At 37.8% G+C, this 20,947-nt stretch overlaps 1 protein-coding gene across 1 annotated transcript in view; it reads right to left on the bottom strand.

Moving 5' to 3' along the window:
* Nucleotides 1-20,947, bottom strand: part of lekr1 (leucine, glutamate and lysine rich 1) — a 95,264-nt gene that overhangs the window by 185 nt on the left and 74,132 nt on the right. The window lies entirely within an intron of this gene.

The raw sequence follows: 20,947 nt of genomic DNA, 5'->3' as shown, positions 1-20,947 counted from the left end.
CAGAGAGAGTAGCAACAGTAATTATTATGTTGGGTTTTTTTTATGGAACAATATTGTTTGTGTGGAAACATTTCATTTCATGTTGATTTTCCAAATATAAAAAGTCTTTCTTTTTCTCTCAATAAAAGTTCAATGGCAGGAGAGCGGCCCAGCCACAGAGCAGGAGGTTGTGTTACGCTCTGTTTGTGTGGAGTTTGCGAGACTAAATGAAACACAGACTTCTGTAGGGCAGATATACAGGCTGCAGAGCATTATGGGCTTTTGTGGCTCTTACATAGACAAGGTCACTATAGCAACAAGAGAATACACACCAACACTGACTAATCCCTGACATGATGTGGTTTATTAAACCTAAAGCAATGGCAGATATGGAGGCACACTATTCACCTTATTTTTCACATACTAGTGGGCGCAGCCATTTGAATCTTTTTGGCTCGAGACTTCTGGTCTCATTCACTTCCATTCATTCTTAGTCGTTAAAAACCACTCTTTATGCTGCTTGATGTTGCAAACTTATATTTTCTTATTATATTATTCTACTTGGTCTGTATAGTGTTGCAAACACTTGTTTGTACACTGAAAATAGTGTTGCATGCAAAACTGTTGCAAACAATTTATTTGTGTTGAATTTAAACAAACAAATTAAATTTAATAATGTTCAACATAATTTGTTTGTTTAAATTTAGCCCAAATAAATTGTTTACAACCACTTAACGTAAAAAAAATTGAGTAAATCCAAGGAATCATCTTTGAATAATTTTTTTCAGTGTAGAGCAGGTAGTTTGACTGTTTTCTGCTGTTTAGTGTTCCTAGTCATTTTTCCCATAGGCGACTGAATCAAAAACAAAATCAAAAACTTCAGCTTCATTGAAGTTCAAAAACAAATCGCAAAAACGAGCGCACTTCCGCATTGAAGAATAAGGTCAATACAATTACAGTTGAAGGCCAAATTATTAGCCCTCCTGTGAAATTTAAAACATATTATAAATATTTCTCAAGTGTTGTTTAATAGAGAGAACATTTTTTAAACAAAATGGATTTACCAACTATTTTCTAACTATTGTTTGTTTTTTTGAGGCGACACCGTGGCACAGTGTGTAGCACGATCGCCTCACAGCAAGAAGGTTGCTGGTTCGAGCCCCGGCTGGGTCAATTTCTCTGGCATTTCTGTGTGGAGTTTGCATGTTCTCCCTGTGTTCGAGTGGGTTTCCTCTGGGTGTGCCGGTTTCCCCCACAAGACCAAAGACAATGCAACAAACCATTTAAGTTCAAAAACTAATCCAAATGAGTACTGTGAACTTAATCCAATTGAGTAAATGAAGCAATTTTAAAACACAAAATGTTAAAGCAACTCAAACCGTTTGAGGAAACTGATTGTACTCATTTCATTTGATAAAGTTGACTGTTGGGTTTTACAGTTTAGGATTAACGGCAACTTTAGAAAGCCAAAGCCGAATCCCGAAAATTTTAGGAAATTTAAAAACTACTGCAAATTTTTTTTGTTCCAAAAAGGCACGTCTCTGTGGGTGCAGAGCATGTGAGATGATAGGAGTGGTGACAGTTCTTGCGCACACAAAACCAGCAGTAGGAAACGGGTAAACGAGAACTGGATGGAAAAAGCAGGATGAATGGATTTTCGCGGATGTTTGGCTATCTTGGGCAGATACAAAATAAGTGTAAAAGGATGATAATAATAGTAAAAAAAGTGTCACCAAATAAACTTGGGTGGCCATTATTATACGGGCGGCCTGCCCAAATAAAGTCTATATGTGGGAAGCACTGAAAATATTATTTTATTCTAGCCAATCTAAAAGAAATGAATTCAGAAGAAGAAGAAGAAGAAGAAGAAGATATGAATATATTATGAAATAGATTTGAATAACATTTCTAGCTATGCTTTCTATGAAATTTGAAAAACAAAAACCTACCAGCATTTAGTAAAATTACAAATATGTAATTAATGTGACTTATCAACCCCAACAAATGCTATCAAATCACTCCTTTAATTTAATTAAACCATTAATAACATAAAATAAATGTATATGAATATTCCAGCCAATTTTTTATTACTAGTGAAATCATGGTAATGGTGAATGATGAGCTGTTTTCTGCTATGGAGAATGAGAGCAGTGTTTCAATTGCATTTAAAGGAGTTTAATTTATGGTTTGTATAGAAGAGTCCCGTAATGAACTTGAACAGCCCTGTTTTTACTGACCATGTAAATGACCGGTTCAGCAAAACACATTCGCTCCTTGTGCAGCACTTTTTCTTTTTTTGGTGATATTTCTCATACGCAGCAGAATATCATGGGTTATCAGTTTGGAAAATTGGCCTTGAATTAAAATTTTGTAAAATGTAACCATTTACTCTCAGCCTGGAGCCATTACACAGAATATATGTTAGTTTTAAGGATATCTATAAGCTAAAATAATGACAAAAATATTGACAAAATTTGTGTTTAGAAGATATAAACCCAATGTAAACATCCAAAGCTTGCAGTTCGTCACTTCTGCCTAAAAGGATCAACGTTATTTTTTTCACGTCACCTCATACTTCTGTTTCTCATCGATTGTTGACCAATTAAATGCTATCTAGTATCTGCCATGCCCCAAGGTGCTTCTCAATTGTTTTTCACTATCACTGACATAGTTGTGGTAAAAACAAAACACTATTGGCTGTTTTAAAAAAGGGGAGCAGCTACTCTACGCTCCGCCCACTCTTCATATTTCAGACAGAGATTATATCAAAGATCGAATAAAAAATGCACATTTCAAACTTCACTTCATAGGACCTTTAAAGAATTAGTCAAATCCATTAATCAAAACTATTACTGAGCATTTTCAAGTAAAAAAAAAACTGCAGTTCAGCAAAGACAATCTAAAAAAATGTATGCTGAAATCATTTGTTTCCCCTTGCTACATGTACAATGGCGATGCCAGTGTGCATACACTTAAACAATATTTAGAATTTAGAGTTTAAAGAAGTGACATAGGGCAGTGCTTAGTCAGCAGCGTTGTATAGGCGTATACAGATTAAAAATGTATTCAGCACCACCCGGAAGAGGCATAAAGTCTGTTTAAATGTACCTTTTGTTAGTTTAACATATATATTGTGAAAATTTCCATATATGTTGGTACATAATGAATTCAAATAAATTCAAATTCAAAATTCAAATGAGTCACCAAACACCTGTAGACTGTTGAATAAGTGTTCAATGCACATTTATATATAGTGTTATATCACTCAGCTCTTACTGTGATTTTTCTGGAGCGAATGTATGCCAACAAATGTCAGAAACTCATATATGTGTTAAAGGAACAGTTCACACAAAAATAAAAATCTGAACCCTTAACTTGTTCCAAACATGTTTGTCTTTCTTTCTTCTGTTGAACACAAAATAAGATATTTTTCAAAAATAAAAAAACTGAAACCATTGACTTCTACAGTATTTGTTTTTTCTACTATGGAAGTCAATGGTTACAGGTTTTTAGCCTTTTTCAAAATATTTTGTGTTCAACAGAATAAAGATACTCATAGTAGTTTGGAAAGACTGAAAGAAAGTAAATAGTGAGTATATTTTCATTTTTGCTTAAACTATCCTTTTAAAGCTTCAAAATACAACTCTACGTGCATATCGATCAGTGCTTTGCTGTTGAGTTTACAGTGGTCCCTCGCAAATTTTATTAGCGAAATTTGACATGCTTTTTTTTTACAGCGCATTGTGTTCTGCGCCCTGATTGGCTGTAGACCATTGTCAATCAATCTCCTTTGTGCCGTGTCTCCCGTACAGTACTGAATGCGTTCAGCTTGCCAAATTTACATAAATCTTTGCTCACTAGCGGTGTGACTCTAAAGTGCTATACTGTATGTGAGTTTTACAGGATTAAAACATCTATAATTGTGAAAAATAAAGCTGACTATTTCACGAATTTGACCTATTGCGGGCTATTTTTAGAATGTAACTACTGCGATAAACGAGGGACCACTGTTAATATAATTTAGCATATGTTTCATAGACAACACAAGTGGTGGCTTCAAAATATTTCAGTTACTCCTTTTTGATAAAATGGTTCTCTCCATTACTACTATTTTTTTTTTTTTTTCCAATTCCTTTTTATTATATTTTAACATGTACATACACATTTCCATGTGTCAGATCCAACACAAACCAAAAAACAAACAAATGAACAAACAAAACAAAAGGCTTCTCAGCATTTTACATCAAGATACAATATCACCTCTGTTACTAATCTTCAAGTAAAACATTTCCAAATCCACCATCTTTTAAAAACAGCGTAAAAGGTCCCCAAACTCTATCAAAAATTATGTATTTATTTCTTATCATATATGTTATTTTTTCCATTGTCATGTTTGTTACCATCTCTTTCAGCCAACAGCCTATAGTTGGTGCACATATACTTTTCCAATTTAAAGAAATAAGCCGTTTCGCTTGTAGAATACATATATTCATAAATATATGCTCCGTCTTTTTTAACTTGATCTCCTTGGGATATAAATGAAATAGAAAAATTAAAGGAGACATTGGTATATTAACCTCAAGAATCTTTTCTATAATTTCTTTCACACCTTTCCAAAAGTTCTGTATTCCTTTACATTCCCATATACAGTGATACAATGTTCCTTTATGGTCCCTGCATCTCAAGCAAGTATCTGGAATATTTTCATTATATTTATGCAGTAAAACTGGAGTTATATAAATCCTCATCAACCATTTATATTGTAACAGTTTCAGACGAGTGTTCATTGTTAGTGATTGAGCTTCCTCGCATGTCTTCATCCAGTCCTCTGTAGAAATATCCTCCTCAAGATCTAATCTCCAAGCTTCCAATTTACAATTTGAAGATTCCTTTGATCCTGACACCAGCATCTTGTATAATGCAGAAATTAAACCTTCACTAAAACAGTCTTTTATTATTACTTTTTCCAAGATAGACAATGATGGCATATCTAGAGAATTATTTTGTGATTTGAGGATACCATTACTACTATTGAAAAGATTTAACAAGGCAATTTATTAATTTAATCAAATGTGTGTGTCTATGTGTGTGAATGATTGAGTGAGAGAGAGTGGTACTGACAGGTACAGACAAGCTGTTGAGTAGAGTTCATTAATATTCATGTCATGAACATTCCAAAAATGGTCAAAGTATAGCTTTTCATTCTGGGGCTCATTTCTGAGTTTAGAAATGAGCATATATAGCCTGATCTCACGAGAAAACTGAAGCATTTTACGTTTTGTCAGTTTAGTGGCTAATTCGTACAAATTCGTACAAGTTTAGTACGATTTAAAAAAAGAGGCGTGGCACCTAACCCCACCCCTAAACCCAACCATCAATGAGGGATGAGCAAATCATACTAAATTGTACGAATTAGATCGTACGAATTGATACGAATTAGACCACACTAAATCAAAACGTTACGAATTGCTGTGAGATTGTGTTGGCATATAAAACAATTTCTGGTAAATCTTACAAGCCATATACCTACTATGTAGATATCACAGAACAATTTAACATACTGGATCATATTTACAGCATTAATAACATGAGAATATTTTTCATTTAAATTTAAAAAATGTTTAACTATGTTTTTTTATTATTATTATTATTACAAAAAATATGTTATGTGGAATAAAAAAAATAGTGAACACAGTGGAGTTCAAGATTACAAACACAAACCTATTATATGACTTGCCCTATTTATATTATAGACATTTTTCTTTTCCTCAGCAATTTTAAATTGCATACTTACCAGTAAATATTTTAAATCAAATTATTCCAAAGCTCATTCTGACATCCTGAGTCTACATTCAACTCTGCAGAATTGAACGAATGAGTGCCTGTGCACATGTGTGTAAAACAGATGGGGCAAATTAGACATGAATATAAAAACATATTACATCCAAACATGTCAGCATTTCAAATCTCTTCCCTCATTTAAAGAAAGCACTATAAAATACAAAATATATTGTTGCTAGTTGCAGCTGCCTGTTTTATCGTAGCACAGCATTTGTGTTTTGTTCACTAAACCACACACACACCAGCACCACTACCACCACCAGAAAAAAAAAACCCAATAATAATAAGCATTTGTTATTTTGCCCTTTTTTTATTGAAAACACTCCAAACTGTGATTTTAAATCCAAGGTACATACTGAACCATCATTGTGCATATCGGCAGTCAGTGTGATATTCCTCTGGTTCATTGTGTTTGCGTGAACCAATTTCAGTGCATAATTCAAGATCGTGTTTGTGTTCGACAGAAAGAGAGCGTGAGAGAGAGAGTGTGTGTGTGAGTGCTATTGTTTGTGTTTGTGCTGGTAAAAGACATGGGTATGAATAAATTTAGACTTTCCCAGCTGCAGATTCTTGGTGTTTGTGGTGAAGTCATGAATTTCATTCACACCATCTGTTTGAGAAATCAGAACACACGGGGATCTATAACTTCAATGAATAAGTTTCTCTTTCTATCAGCAGATGAACTCCGGAAATCCAATGTTTGTGGACACGCTTTGAATCTTTTTTTGCATTTGGACAGTTTCTGGTGCGTGCTGGACTGGAATAACATTGTGAATAATGTATTTCAGTTCAAACTCCTCTACCGCAAAGGAAAATGGTTAAAAAACTAGTCTATTCTTTCGAGATATATTCACTTCTCTTTGAATGAAATTGTTATGCACTTCAGACTTCTATGGTCTCAGATGGACTTATCATTCAACGTGTCCTTCAATGCAGTTCTTCAAAGCATACCACATCCTGACTGCTAAGCTGATTCTGCACTCTTTTCTGTTTTGCCTGAGAGCTAGAAATTATTCATGCACAAACATTATATTCTATAAATGCCTCCAAGTAATTGAATATTTGCTGTTGTATAATTGATTCTGTTTTCTATAATATGTCTCCATGCAAGTTCGTTTTTGAGGGAGAATGGTGGCTGGAAATTCTGCTTCACCAGCAATACATCTTTGTCACTGTTATTTTATATTCATTAGTTTTATTTTATTTTTAGAAAAATATTTTAGTAAGAAAGAAAGAAAGAAAGAAAGAAAGAAAGAAAGAAAGAAAGAAAAAAAGAAAGAAAAAAAAGAAAGAAAGAAAGAAAGAAACGGCTACAGTCATTGTGAGAGTATTGAGGACTCTGTGTTCTGTTTTTGGTCTATATGCCATCCTATCCATTATCATATACACTCACTGGCCGCTTTATTAGGTACACCTTACTAGTACTGGGTTGGACTGCCTTTTGCTTTCAGAACTGCCTTAATCAGAAATATTCCACAGAGAATTTGGTCCATATTCACATCATTGCATCACACAGTTGCTCCAGATTTGTCGGCTGCACATCCATGTGAAGCCCATGGTGACTGTGAAGCCCATTTGAGTACAGTGAACATTGTCATGTTCAAGAAACCAGTCTGAGTGGATTTGTCCTTTATGACATGGTGCTGATGGCTACTATCCTGCTGGAAGTAGCCATCAGAAGTTGAGCATCAATACTCGAGTAGACTGTGGCTTATAATGCTCAACTGGAACTAATGGGTCCAAAGTGGACCAAGAAAATTTTCCCCACACCATTACACCACCACCACCAGTCTGAACCATTGAAACAAGGCAGGATGGATCCATGCTTTCATGTTGTTGACGCCAAATTCTGACCCTACCATTCGAATGTCACAGCAGGCCAGACCAGGCAATGTTTTTTCAATCTACTATAGTCCAATTTTGGTGATCCTGTGTGAATTGTAGCCTCGGTTACCTGTTCCTAGCTGACAGGAGCGATACTCGCTGTGGTCTTCTGCTGCTGTAGCCCATCCACCTCAAGGCTCGACATGTTGTGCGTTCAGAAATGCTCTTCTGCATACCTCGGATGTAACAAGTGGTTATTTGAGTTACTGTTGCCTTTTTATCAGTTCAAACCAGTCTGGCCATTCTCCTCTGACCTCTGGCATCAACAAGGCCCGCAGTGGATATTGACAGGATATTCAGTGGCTCACTGGATATTTTCTCTTTTTCGGATTTTTCTCTTTTTCAGAGATTTTCTCTTTTTTGGATATTTTCTCTTTTTGTCTGGCACCAACAACCATACCACGTTCAAAGTCACCTAAATCACCATTCTTCGCCATTTTGATGCTCGGTTTGAACTTCAGCAAATCGTCTTATCCATGTCTACATGAATTGCTGCCATGTGATTGGCTGATTAGAAATTTGCTTTAACACACAGTTGGACAGGTGTACCTAATAAAGTGGCCAGTGATAGTATATTATCTATATATTATCTCTATAACAGGGCGACACGGTGGCTCAGTGGTTAGCACAGTCGTCTCAAAGCAAGAAGGTCGCTGGTTCAAGTCATAGCTTGGCCAGCTGGCATTTCTGTGTGAGTTTGCATGTACTCTCCGTGCACGCGTGAGTTTCCTCCGGGGGCTCCGGTTTCCCCCACAGTCCAAAGACATGTGATATAGGTGAATTGAATGAACTAAATTGGCCATAGTGTATGTGTGCATGTGTGAATGCGAGACAGTATAAGTGTTTTCTAGTGCTAAGTTGCAGCTGGAAGGGCATCCACTGCGTAAAACATATGCAGCAATAGTTGGCAGTTCATTCCGCCGTGGCGAACCCTGATAAATAAGGGACTAACCCAGAGGAAAATAAATGAATGAATGTATCTCTAATATTATATTATCATGACAAGATATGGGTTCTGTTGTCTTGTGTTAGGTTTATTTTGTAAAGAAAAAAAACATGAAGTTCAGAATACTTTACAAAAATGTTAAAGTAACTTAATTATATACATGACATTCTTCTTGCAAAATCTTGCAAAAGAAAAAATATATAATAATGTAAAACATGTTTTTTTTTTTCTTCAATACTGCATTTTTCATCAAATGCATATGCAGTTTTGGTATGGTGACCAAAAGAGACGTCTTTTTAAAATATTCATAACTTACTCTCAACATGTATCCAGATGACTTTCTGTAAGATTCTGAAGAATCCATACATGAAGGTTATCCTATGAGGATCTTTTATTTTGAAAAGTCTGTTATTTTGAAAAATGACCATATTCTCCCGGTTATATATCTCGGTCACTTGAGCACCAAAATAACCCACAAATAGCAAATTGAGTAAGAAACAGACATCTTTATAAAGTTTCTTTGCTAAACAAAGGACAAACGAACTGCCAAGGAATGGATCCGCAACCCACTTGTATGGAATATTCACATTTCGGTAAGACTAATTTTCTCAGACAAACACAGAACACCCAAACACTGCAGTGCTTTGTAATTTTCTCCATAAATAAAACTTGTATCCGAGTGACAGCAATGTTTTGTCAGCAAACAGTTCATGGCCACATAGCAACCTACGAAACACCCCCCATCTCTGGTAAACATTAGGCTATTATTTGTGCATAAACATATCTAGATATAATAATAAACATACTGTTTGTTGAAAACTACATTTTTTGTCATCATTACTGCAAACTTATATGAGCGATAATATCATAAAATGTGGAGGGGGGCCTCACAACTTTTTCCGGGGAAAAAGGGGGTCTCGGGCAAAAAAAGGTTGGGAACCACTGAACTACTACATATTTCAATATACTTAAAATATACTTCAACATTACTTAAGTATACTTAATAAAAATAGCTTAAAGTGTACATCTTTTTCATAACTAGTTCTTACTTTCTGTAAGGTTCTGATTCTATACAATAAATGCTATCCCATGAGGCCATGCTAGAGGGTTTATGATTGACAGTTAAGTAATGCAGCGGACAAAGTTGAATGTACCACATCCGGATAACATTCATACTAGACAAGTTTGCACATTAAAGAAACAGAATTACTGTAATAGAACACATGTAATAGAATTCTATGTTATTCAAAACAAGAACGTACTCTGACTGGTGAATTTGGATGTAGATCATTAGTCAGGATACATTTAAAGACATTTTAAAGACCTAAAAGATGATCTTTTAATCTCAATAGCGAGAAAATGACGGAAAATTATATGGCATGAGTTTATAAAATTTAAATAAAGGAATGAAACTAGAAGGAAATTCACGCAGACGCAGACAAACACACAAACACTAACAAACAATGTTTTAAGAAAAATCAATGATTACCTAAAAACAAACACTGTGCACAGCTGTGTTTTGCTATTAGACACAGTCTATTGTTATGACAAACGCTAAAAGAACTCTAGCGCCAGAACAATTTATGGAGTGTATGCGGATTATAAGTGCATAAGGGGCAAAAACTGCTTCCAGATCGACATTCTTAGCTTGACACTTCTGATATATGGCCCTCTGAGCTTAAATGCTTACTGTCTTTTCTCATACAGTGGAAGAAAGAACTTCAAAAAAAGCCACAGAGGAAACGAAAGATGAGGCTCTTTTGACTCTTTATTATCCCTTAACAAATCTCAGAGCCACAGCTGAACACAGAGATGCAAGAGTGAGAATGTACTGTTCTCACTTCTGCTGTCAGACGATCCATCCATGCTGAAATATGGCACAGCCGCAGATGGCTTCGGAATGCACTGTACCCAGCACTGTCTGTGAAATTACACACGCTACAATCTTGTAAGGACATGAGAGACCTGTTCTAGAATCTTCATCACTTATTTAAGGCCACTGAGAGAGGAGAACCAAACATTATATTCATCTTTAGATGTCTCTTTTATTTCCATTTCACATTCCCGCCATTCCGCACGGGTAAATACCAGGGCTTATGGGTAGTTAGAAGGCTTAATGCTGCAGAATTGAGCAGCTTAGAGAGTATTACATCAGAACATGAATCCATACGTTAAGCTTTATTGCAGAATGATGTAATATATTCTGTTTGTCGCAGTATCGTATGTTCTAGTTGGATCATGGACAAATGCAGCAGATGCTGGCCCTATTCATGGGTACCGCAGATTTCACTTCCACTTTGCTTGCTGACATTTTTGTGCCAGTTAAGACAATGACCACGGCACATTTAAATGAGGCTGTGTTTTGTCCATTAAATTATGTGAAGCCTCAACTTCAACTTTCATGCAGGTGACTTTTTTTGTCTCAAACTAACTCTCACTATTAGTTACATATGAATATGTATGTTAAATGTTAGTACTTACTGTAAAAGTATATGCTATCTAATTCATAATCCTGCCCAATAACTGTCATTGAGCAGCCAATTGCTTTCTCAAAAAAGTTTGACACAAAAATCATATGTAATGGTTGGTTAATAGTGAGAATTTTAGCTTTAAAATAAAGTGTTTCACACACAATAACAGCCAACCCAGCACCAATGAAAAGCAATGATATTTCAAGAAAATAATTTAGGATTTGATCCTTATTTACTGTCAAGTGAACTGCTGACCCCACTAAAGTCTAGTAAAAACTTCCAAAATTTTACTGATCGTTGCATCTACCATGTCCCTAATCCACACCTGACAAAAGTCTTGTCACCTATCCAAGTTTTAGAAACAACAAATAGTAACTTGACGTCTTGTTGTTGATCAATTTGTTTCAGAAGTGGCTTATATGAAACGCAAAGGCCTCTAGATTAGGCTTATTTTACCAAAATAAAATATGATCATGCCTTGATTTTTAACAATTTAATTAGAACAATAAGGTCTGACTTTTGCTTAGACAAAAGTCTTGTCACAGAACTAATGTATAGTATAGAATATAAAGTCATGGTGCAGTGGAAAAAGATTTGATATTGTGTATGACTCCCGTGAGCTTGGACGACTGCATCCAGGCATCTCTGTAATGACTCAAAAATGTATTAATAAAGTAATCTGGAATGGCAAATCAAGATTCTTTGGATTCATCCTCAAATGCCTCCTCCTCCATCTTAAACCAAACATGCTCAATAATGTTCGTATATGGTGACTGGCCTGGCCAGTCTTGGAGCACCTCGACCTCCTTTGCTTTCAGGAACTTTGATGTGGAGGCTGAAGTATGAGAAGGAGTGCGATCCTGCTGAAGAATTTGCCCTCTCCTGTGGTTTGTAATGTATTGAGAAGCACAAATGTCTTAATAGGCTGTTGTCTAGGCACAAATGTCTCAGGCTGTTGCCATCAAATCTTCAGATCTCTCGCACACCCCCATACTGAATGTAACCCCAAACCATGATATTTCCTTCACCAACCTTTACTAATTTCTATGAGAATCATGGGTTCATGTGGGTTCCAATAGGTCTTGTGAAGTATTTGTGATGATTGGAATGCAGTTCAACAGGTGATTCATCTGAAAAATCTACCTTCTGGCACTTTTCCAAATGATCAACTAGAATCACACTTGGTGATTTATAAAAATTGAATCCATTTTATTAAACTACTACAAGTACCACAGGGCTCAGAATTAACCTTGTTGCTTGGTAGCACTGGGGCTCAAAACTTTAAAAATGTAGGCGCACCAGCCAAAATTTAGTCGCACCCACCAAAAATTATAAGCACCATTTCTACAAGTTTTATATAAACAGATTGAGTGACCAAAAGATACACGGCCCTGCATGCACTGCTTGACATGAATGAATCTGTTAACGATACGTTACTGTGCTGAGTTCTCATGGGTGGTGTCTAATATTGCACAGATGCTTTTGACATATACCTTATTATTTGCATACATCATTTTAACAGCAATACCGGTCTTTTCATAAGCTGCAATATTAGTTTAATCTTAGTCAGCGCAAGTGAAGGATTGAAGGATTAAACAGAACCTCTCGTGCTTAAAATGTGTAGATGTGGCAAACAGTTACCTGAAAATTCCATCCCACAGACTTAACAGTGAATGTTTAAGTTATTTTCATAGTGGACTTTAAGCCAATGGAAGTCTTTTATCCACTCTTTGAAAATGTAGATGGTGGATTAACATACACCACATGATCAGTAATCAGATGTGCCATTAGTTGTAGATTTAGGTAGCTTCTGAAACAAAATCTGTCAGTGTTGTTTTCATTCTCATCTTCACCGCTTTACATTTTCGTGGTTGTTGCTCCCTGTCATCTGAAGGCAGAAGGCATTGACAGCTGATTTTAACCAATCCATTTGCATTCAGTTCTAGAGCAGTGGACCAATAAGAAGAAAGTGAAGGTGGGGCAAGCATTGCATGTTTTGTTTACTGCAGCAAGTTGACATGACAACAGTTTTAAACTGTTCCTGAGCTCTGCGTTTCAAGTGCAAAGATGCATTCTGTGTCCTAAATCCTGTCCTAAAGCATGCGGTGAACATTTTGCTATGAAAACTGGTCGCACGCAACAATTGTATGCACTTGCACAAATGGTCCCAAATATATTAGGTCGCAACGATAATTTCTGGCACATATGCGACAAAAACCGTCGCAATTTCGAGCCCTGTACCATTTTTTATCCATAATGTATCAAAATAAAAACAACAACAACATGCTGTAACGAGGTGTGACGCTGACAACAGGGTTCGGATCTAAATGTAGGTTTATTAGCGAGGTCAGGTAAGTAATGGTCAACACGGGCAAACAGATGTATGCAGGCAATCTAGAAAAGTTGTCAAAGAAACAGGTGAGTGGTCAGAAGGCAGGCGGCAGACAGGGAAAAATAGATAAACTGGGCAAACCAAGACAAAGGAAATGGATTGTAATGACACTAAACAGTAAAGACTAGAGTGAGTGTATGTGCTGCTTAAATAGTGTGTGTAATCAGTCCTTGACAGTCCTCCGGTGGTGTGTATGCAATCAGTCAGGATCAGAAACATGTGTGTGTGAGGGGAGAGCATGTATGGAGATGTAGTCCATAAAGTGGCAGATTTGTAGTTCGTACGCAATTGTGAATGTTTTCCAGCGATCTGTGGTGTTTAGATTCCAGCCACTCCTAATACAGTTCAGGCGAGAGGTGGAGCGGAGGCAGAAAAGGGGGAGGGATGGAGGGCCAGGACCATGCAGCAGTGGTGTACCTGTAGAATGGAGCTGCGGAAGGCCTGGAGCATGGAGCTGCGGAGGGGCTGGAGCATGAGGCCTACATTCAGCAGACATCAGTGGGTCATACACCCACAGTGGGTCGGGAAGCTTGGGTTCAGGAGACATTGGTAGGTCATTTAACCCCTGTGGGTTAGAAGGCTTTGGTTCAGGAAGTATTAAATGATCACATAGCTCCGGTGGTTCACATGACTCTGGCAGCTCTGGGAAGTCACACGGCACTGGCAGCCATTCGTGGAACTCAGGGGCTTCTCTGGCCTTTCGGGGAACTCAGGTTGCGGCTCTGGCCTTTCGTGGGACTCACGGGTGGCTCAGGTGATGGCATTTCAGGAACAGAAACAATAGGAACTATGGCAGGAACAGACTCAGAACAGGAAGCTATCTTGTGAGCTGGTTACAGATTGGCACTTACCATTTTGTGAGCTGGAGGGCTGGTTGTGGTCACTTTGTGAGCTAGTTGACTGGAGGCAGCCATTTTGGGAGCTGGAGGACTGGAGGCGGCCATTTTATGGACTGAAGCACTGACAACGACCATCTTGTGCTTGGATGTACTTGCGGTAGCCATCTTGTGCTTGACTGGACTGTTGGCGGCCATTTTGTCAACTTGCTGTAGTGTAGGCTGGTGAACAGGAGACAGGAGTATGGGTGATGTCAGCATAATATTGTTAATGAAGGTAACAGCATGCCCCATCGCCAGCGGGTCTTGCTTTTTAATGCAGGCGCATGATCTTAATACCCACTGAATCCATGTCCTTGGGAAGTGACGCTGACAACAGGGTTCAAATCTAAATGCAAGTTTATTAGGGAGGTCAGGTAAGCAATAAAATGGCGGATTTGTAGTCCGTAAGCGATTGTGAATGTTTTCCAGCGATCCATGGTTTTTTATTAAAGACACAGCGCATTGATTTTATGGCACCAGGTTAAACTTTCTGACAACTTTACAGTACTCACGTACATCAATAATAAATACAGGCCTCAAATGAACATGGAGGATGGTCTCTGAGTTCTTAAACGTTAAATCATTAATAGACTTGGGCCTATTGGTATGTGTGCAGCATTGTGTACAAGGTTTATACATTTAGGATTTATTTATTATTATTTATTTATTGTATTATGTTATTTATTATAGGATTTTGCGGGATTGCGAGTCACTGGCATTGTTATTTTGGGGGTCGCGGGCTGAAAAGTTTCGGAACCCCTGAGATTTAGAAAATGAAGCATGAATGCAGCTTAAAAACCATGCTTTTGTGCAATAAAAAATGCCAAAGGAGCATCACAAGTCACTTTAGAAGCGTGTCCGTTAGTTACCAAGGTGCTGTTGCTAAAGCACTGTAAACAAATACTTTCCCTCATCCCATGATACACAGTCCAGCTAAAGACAGCAGCTGGTTTAGTAAAAAAAACATGCAGTGCTTTTTGCAATTTGGTCTGTTCGAGTTTGGAGCATATTCTTACCACAATCAGACCAATTTGAAATTGTACCAAAACCACCTGTTCAAGCAGGTCTCAGTACACTTCTTTGCTACTTTTTTGTGCGCACACACAAGTATTTGCCCAGTGTTTGATGCATTTTTTTGTGGAGTTGCAACAATGAGTCACACACAATGTCATTACAAAGTTCACACACACACACACACACACACACACAGCGAGGACACACACAAATAGCCCAGACACACACACACATAGCGCAGACACACACACACACACACACACACACACACACACATACACATAGCGCAGACATACACACACACACATAGCGCAGACTCACACACACAGCGCAGACACACACAGAGAGAGAGACAGCACGTTAAGCTTTGCACTCATTTTGCACGCATATGTGACATGATGCTGGAAATATACACTGCTGTATGAATATCTGTTATGTTAATGTACAAAATAAATCTGATTTAACGTCCACAAACCGCGATTGAAGCGTCTTCTTTTATAATTGTTCTGACACGCGGCTGTGCTGATTAAGTGAATCTGAAGTGAATCGCTATAATTTCATTACACACATGCTCTGTTTTAAAACATTTTAAACTTGTAAAACTCACTCTTGATCGTGTTTGATGATGATTGATGAACCTAGCGAACTTATAAGACCTTTTATTCCAGGTTGCTTTGCGCTCATCTTCTCTTGTTGATATGATTATACACGTGACTACCAGGACATGTTAATGTGCGCAGCTGTCAATCGATATTGGTGGGCGGGGGGACCGCACTCCTACATTGCGGTCGATCTGAAAACCGCTCCAATTTATGTTGTTAAATTTAAAAAAAAAGGACTGGGTGTGTTTATTTCACCCCAGTATGACAGTTTATACACTATACTTACACACATTTCTGTCCAAACAGCTTGTAAAGTAGATTTTTCACCATAGGTGCCCCTTAAGTCTATAAATGGTCTTCTTTTATTTGTGTTTATACAGTATATCATATTGCCTGTAGAAAACATGTATGTGAGGATGAAGATATAGCTGAACAACATTTACAGTAATTTAGCACACAAAATCTTTCTTTGATGAGCTCTGAATGCTTACATTTGAACCACTGAAGTCACATGACATGTTTTGACAATGTTTTCCATTCCTTTTCTAGACTTTGAACATCTCAATATCATTGCTGTCTATGACGGATGAGAAAGCTCTCAGATTTAATCTAAAATATCTTAATTTGTGCTCAACAGCAAAGGTATCAGGCAGTGTTCATTTTGACAGCCAATTTTGATTTAGTTTTAGTCTTAGTCTTTTGACTAAAATTCCATATTAGTTTAAGTCTAGTTTTGTTTTTAGTCTTTTGAATCATTTTAGTTTTAGTGTAGTTTTAGTCAACTAAATTTCATATGATTTTAGTCAACTAAATCTAGATTTAGTTGACTAAAATATATTTGGCTCAAAGTAAGTGTAATTTAATTAAAATATTGTGTACATTTATTTATACAAAAGATTCCAACTTAAATTTAAATATAACAGTCTCATTAAAATATGGATTACAGATTTTCCATTGAAGACCAAAAATTAGATATGCACTGTTTATTTATATCATAATTAACTATGTAAAAGTATGTGTCGGCAAGAACAGTTGACTACTAATAATGCAGGACTTGAGGCTGTAATTGCCGCCAAAGGTGCATCAACAAAGTATTGAGCAAAGGCTGTGAATATTTATATACGTGTGATTTTTTTTTTTTTTTCAGGTTTTTATTTTTAATAAATTTGCAACAAATTCTAAAACATCTTTTTTTGCACATTGTCATTATGGGGTATTGTGTGTAGAATTTTGAGGAAATAAATCAATTTAATCAATTTTGGAGAAAGGCTGTAACATAAAAAATGTGGAAAAAGTGAAGCGCTATGAATACTTTCCGGATGCACTGAACATAGTTTAATTAGACAGACGCCCCTATGGATTACGATGTAATTGCATCCCGTGTCTAATGTGTGTGCATCATGCATTACACACCAAGATTAATTCTGATTGGATATTTTCCAAAATACATCCCAACAAAATAGTCAACAAAAATGTCAGTATGTTATTATTATAGTTGTCATCATCATCACTTAATTTTTATTTAGTTTTTGTCTAGTTTTCATTGGTAGAAACTTGTTCGTCACAAAAATTATGGTGAAAATTTCCATCAACAAAAATAACACTGGGTGTCAGGGGACTGAAATGGCATGAGGGTGAGTAATTAATAATAACAAAATCTTAATTTGTGCATGAACTAATCCTTCAAACTTTAAGCACCAAACACACACAAACAATTAAGTTAATGTTATTATGAGGGGGTTATTATTTATAGTGCAGTATCAATAGATGGGACAGTAAACTGGCAACATTTTTTTTTAAGTAGTGAACACACTATTTTAGAATGTTGTTGTGGAGTTTGCTTTAGCTATTTGAGCAAAAGTGAATGCAAAAAAAATTATTCTGTACACTCCCATTCTCTTAATTTAGCCGACTTATGTTGACTTCCACTGCTAAGGAACATTTCTTGTATTATCAATCATGTCAGACACATTTATGTAATAAAAAGTAATTTGCATACCAACATTACTGAAGCAACATAACATAAATCAACCATATCAGCAAAACAGCAGAATGTTGCAGTTTGGTCACACAAATTGTGAGCACATTGTGACATCACAAGGAATCTAAGAATTGTCTTGAAGCACGACTTATAAAGAAGCAGCTCCATAATTGGAGATGTCTGGCTCATTACCTCACATGTTACTTAATCAGAATTAGAGCAGAGCCTCAGACAAAGTACAGACATTCAGCTGCCTATATAGAGAGAGTGTATGTGTGTGTGTGTGTACCAAGTGATACGAGTCGTGATAATGGGCTGCAAATCCCAGACTAAAGAGGACTGTGCTGTTCCCTCATCTACAGGACAGTGTATGCGTGTAGGAGGCTGAGAGAGTCGTGATAACAGATAGCAACTGGCAACCGTGTGCGTGAGCGAGCCGGTGAACCGACCTGCTCTTTCTATTAATGTGTGACTGAGTGGGAGGCTGAGTGCGCGTGTGCTTCCGTACATTTATCAGCGCGAGTGCATGCAACGGTGAATCACTATAATGATTTTTTGCTACTTATAGACACTAATGATAGTATGTCACTGGCAGTGTTCCAATGTGGAGAGTTGTTTGCTGTCTGCTGCCCACATAGATACTGTCTGTGCTGAAATTGAACCTCATTATGAGGTAGTTTAGAATCCTCTACATAGACAGCTACTTTTTGTGGTACACATATAACACTCCTGACATGATATACACAGATTAACTGACTCTAAGCCAATGACACGACACACTAATATGCATAGAAAATGTGGTGCATAGACAGATTTTAATTACATTGAACTATTTTTAGCATTTAATTTACATTTCTTTTCATCTTGAAATCCATCAAGGAGTTGCCTCGCTTGGAGAATTTATGTATTGTCATACATAATATATTAAAGAACATTTTTTACAGTATATTAATATAGTATACTAATACACATAATACAAAAATAACACTATAATGTGGGTTTAAATTGGTTTTAGCTGCCAGAAAAAAATGTATAAGTTTAATAAATGTATAAGTCCTGAAGCATGTGAGAAATCATTTCGATGTAATTGGAGGGATGTCCCCACGATGCATGACGTGGTGATGTGTTGACCCGGCATGATGTCATACCAGGAATCTTATAAATCCTGGGCTTGCTCATACAGCTTCAACTTCAATTTTGTCAAAACAAGCAATCCAGGAATGTAGGGAGCATGGCAACAAGATGCAACATCCCGTTTCCATCGGGGGAACCATGATTACAGTCGTAAGCTGGCATGTTCCCCTTCAGGGAACTTCGACGCTATGGGAATGCAATCCCGACAATGCCATACTGGGAAGTGCCAAGGCGAGATATCTGCTACAAGGCACTAAAATATTTGACCCAGGAAAATTATTTATATCCAGTCAATAAAACCGGGTGAAGGTGTGAGGGGTAGTCCGCCCCGCAGAGTTGCATACATCTGACAAAGATGTACCAGAAGCCACCTTTGGAAGCCACCATTCACCGAGTTGAGTGGGCCCAGACAGCCAAAGGACAGAGATGGCATGACTAAGGTTCCCAAATAAAATAAATAATGGTTCTATTCTACACCAGTGGGCAGCTCTGTGGAGGTCGTCCAGCTCTGTGGACGACAGGGCAAAGAAAATTAAGTCTTTCCTGGTCTAATGGCATGCACTGATGTGGATATAAGGCCTGCAGCACTATAGGTTGAGCCACATTAGTGTGAACCTTAGGTACATACCCCACAAAAATGCCCTGACCAATCCAGGTCAAGTTTGAAGGGGCCATAGATAGGGCCTGTAGGTTTCCCAATCTTTTGAGTGAGGAAATTGTCACAGAAAAAGTCTGACACCTTCTCAATGGGTTTCGAAAGGGTCTGCGAATAGGCCCTCGTTCCCAAGATGGAACATTAGTGCTCTTTGGAGGCCTCAGCCTCAAAGACCCATAGAGGAAACATATGACCAAGGGGTTTCTCCCTAAATGATTAGGCCGATAGGCTGAAATAGCTGCCACATATACTATTAACATGGAGGGATTTACCCCCATTAAGAGAAACGCTGCTGTAAGAAATCCAGGACTGAGCCAACCCAGGAATAGGAGGTCTGAGATCCAAACTCGAGCCAGCTAAAACAAGGCTACTAACGAAAGGCAGAGCTTGTCTCACTGGACCCTTTCCAGAACTCCCAGGAGCAGATCGATCAGGGGAAATATTTACAGACATAGCCTCGGCCATATCGGTACCATTGCATCCAGTCCCAATGGAGCTGGATGTGTGAGGGAGAACCACAGATGACAGTTGGTGATTTCTCGAGAGGCGAAGAGATCTACCTTGGCTTTGTTGATTTTCTTCCAAATGGCCTCCACCACATGTGAATAGAGCCTCCATTCCCAGGCCTCAACCCCTATCTCAACAGGATGTCTGCTCCCATATTCAGATGGCATGGGATGTAGAATGCTCTGAGAGACAGAAGTCTGCCTTTGGCCCATAGGAGGATCTGACATGCTAGTATGCAAAAAAGTGTGTGATCTCTGATCCCCCTGGTGGTTGATATATGTCTTGATCAACACATGACGACCTCTCACATAGGGGGAGAAAGTGTTTCAGAGCCTGAAACACTGCCATTATGTCCAGGCAGTTTATATGCCACAGGCGATTATGGACCCCCCACTGTATTGATGCAGGGAAGCCCCTTAGGGTCACTTCCCATCCAGAAGGAATCTAGCAGAGCTAGTGCCACATCGATAATCTTTGTGAAGGTGCGTGGTGAGAGTGCTAGGCCAAACAGGAGAACCCAATATTTGTATGCTTTCTGCCGCAGCCCTCAGGGGCAGACACTCAAAGGGGGAATCGCCGGGTGCCACTGCACCCTGAAGCACTGAAGGTGGCAGGGTTAGTGGGCAGACCCCTGAGGGCACATACTGTAGTTGATGCTGCTTC

The sequence above is a fragment of the Danio aesculapii genome, chromosome 18 (genome assembly GCF_903798145.1).
Source record: "Danio aesculapii chromosome 18, fDanAes4.1, whole genome shotgun sequence".
NCBI classification, from domain to species: Eukaryota; Metazoa; Chordata; class Actinopteri; order Cypriniformes; family Danionidae; genus Danio; species Danio aesculapii.
Note: the sequence above shows the minus strand (reverse complement) of the source record. Positions and strands in the feature narration are given on the sequence as shown.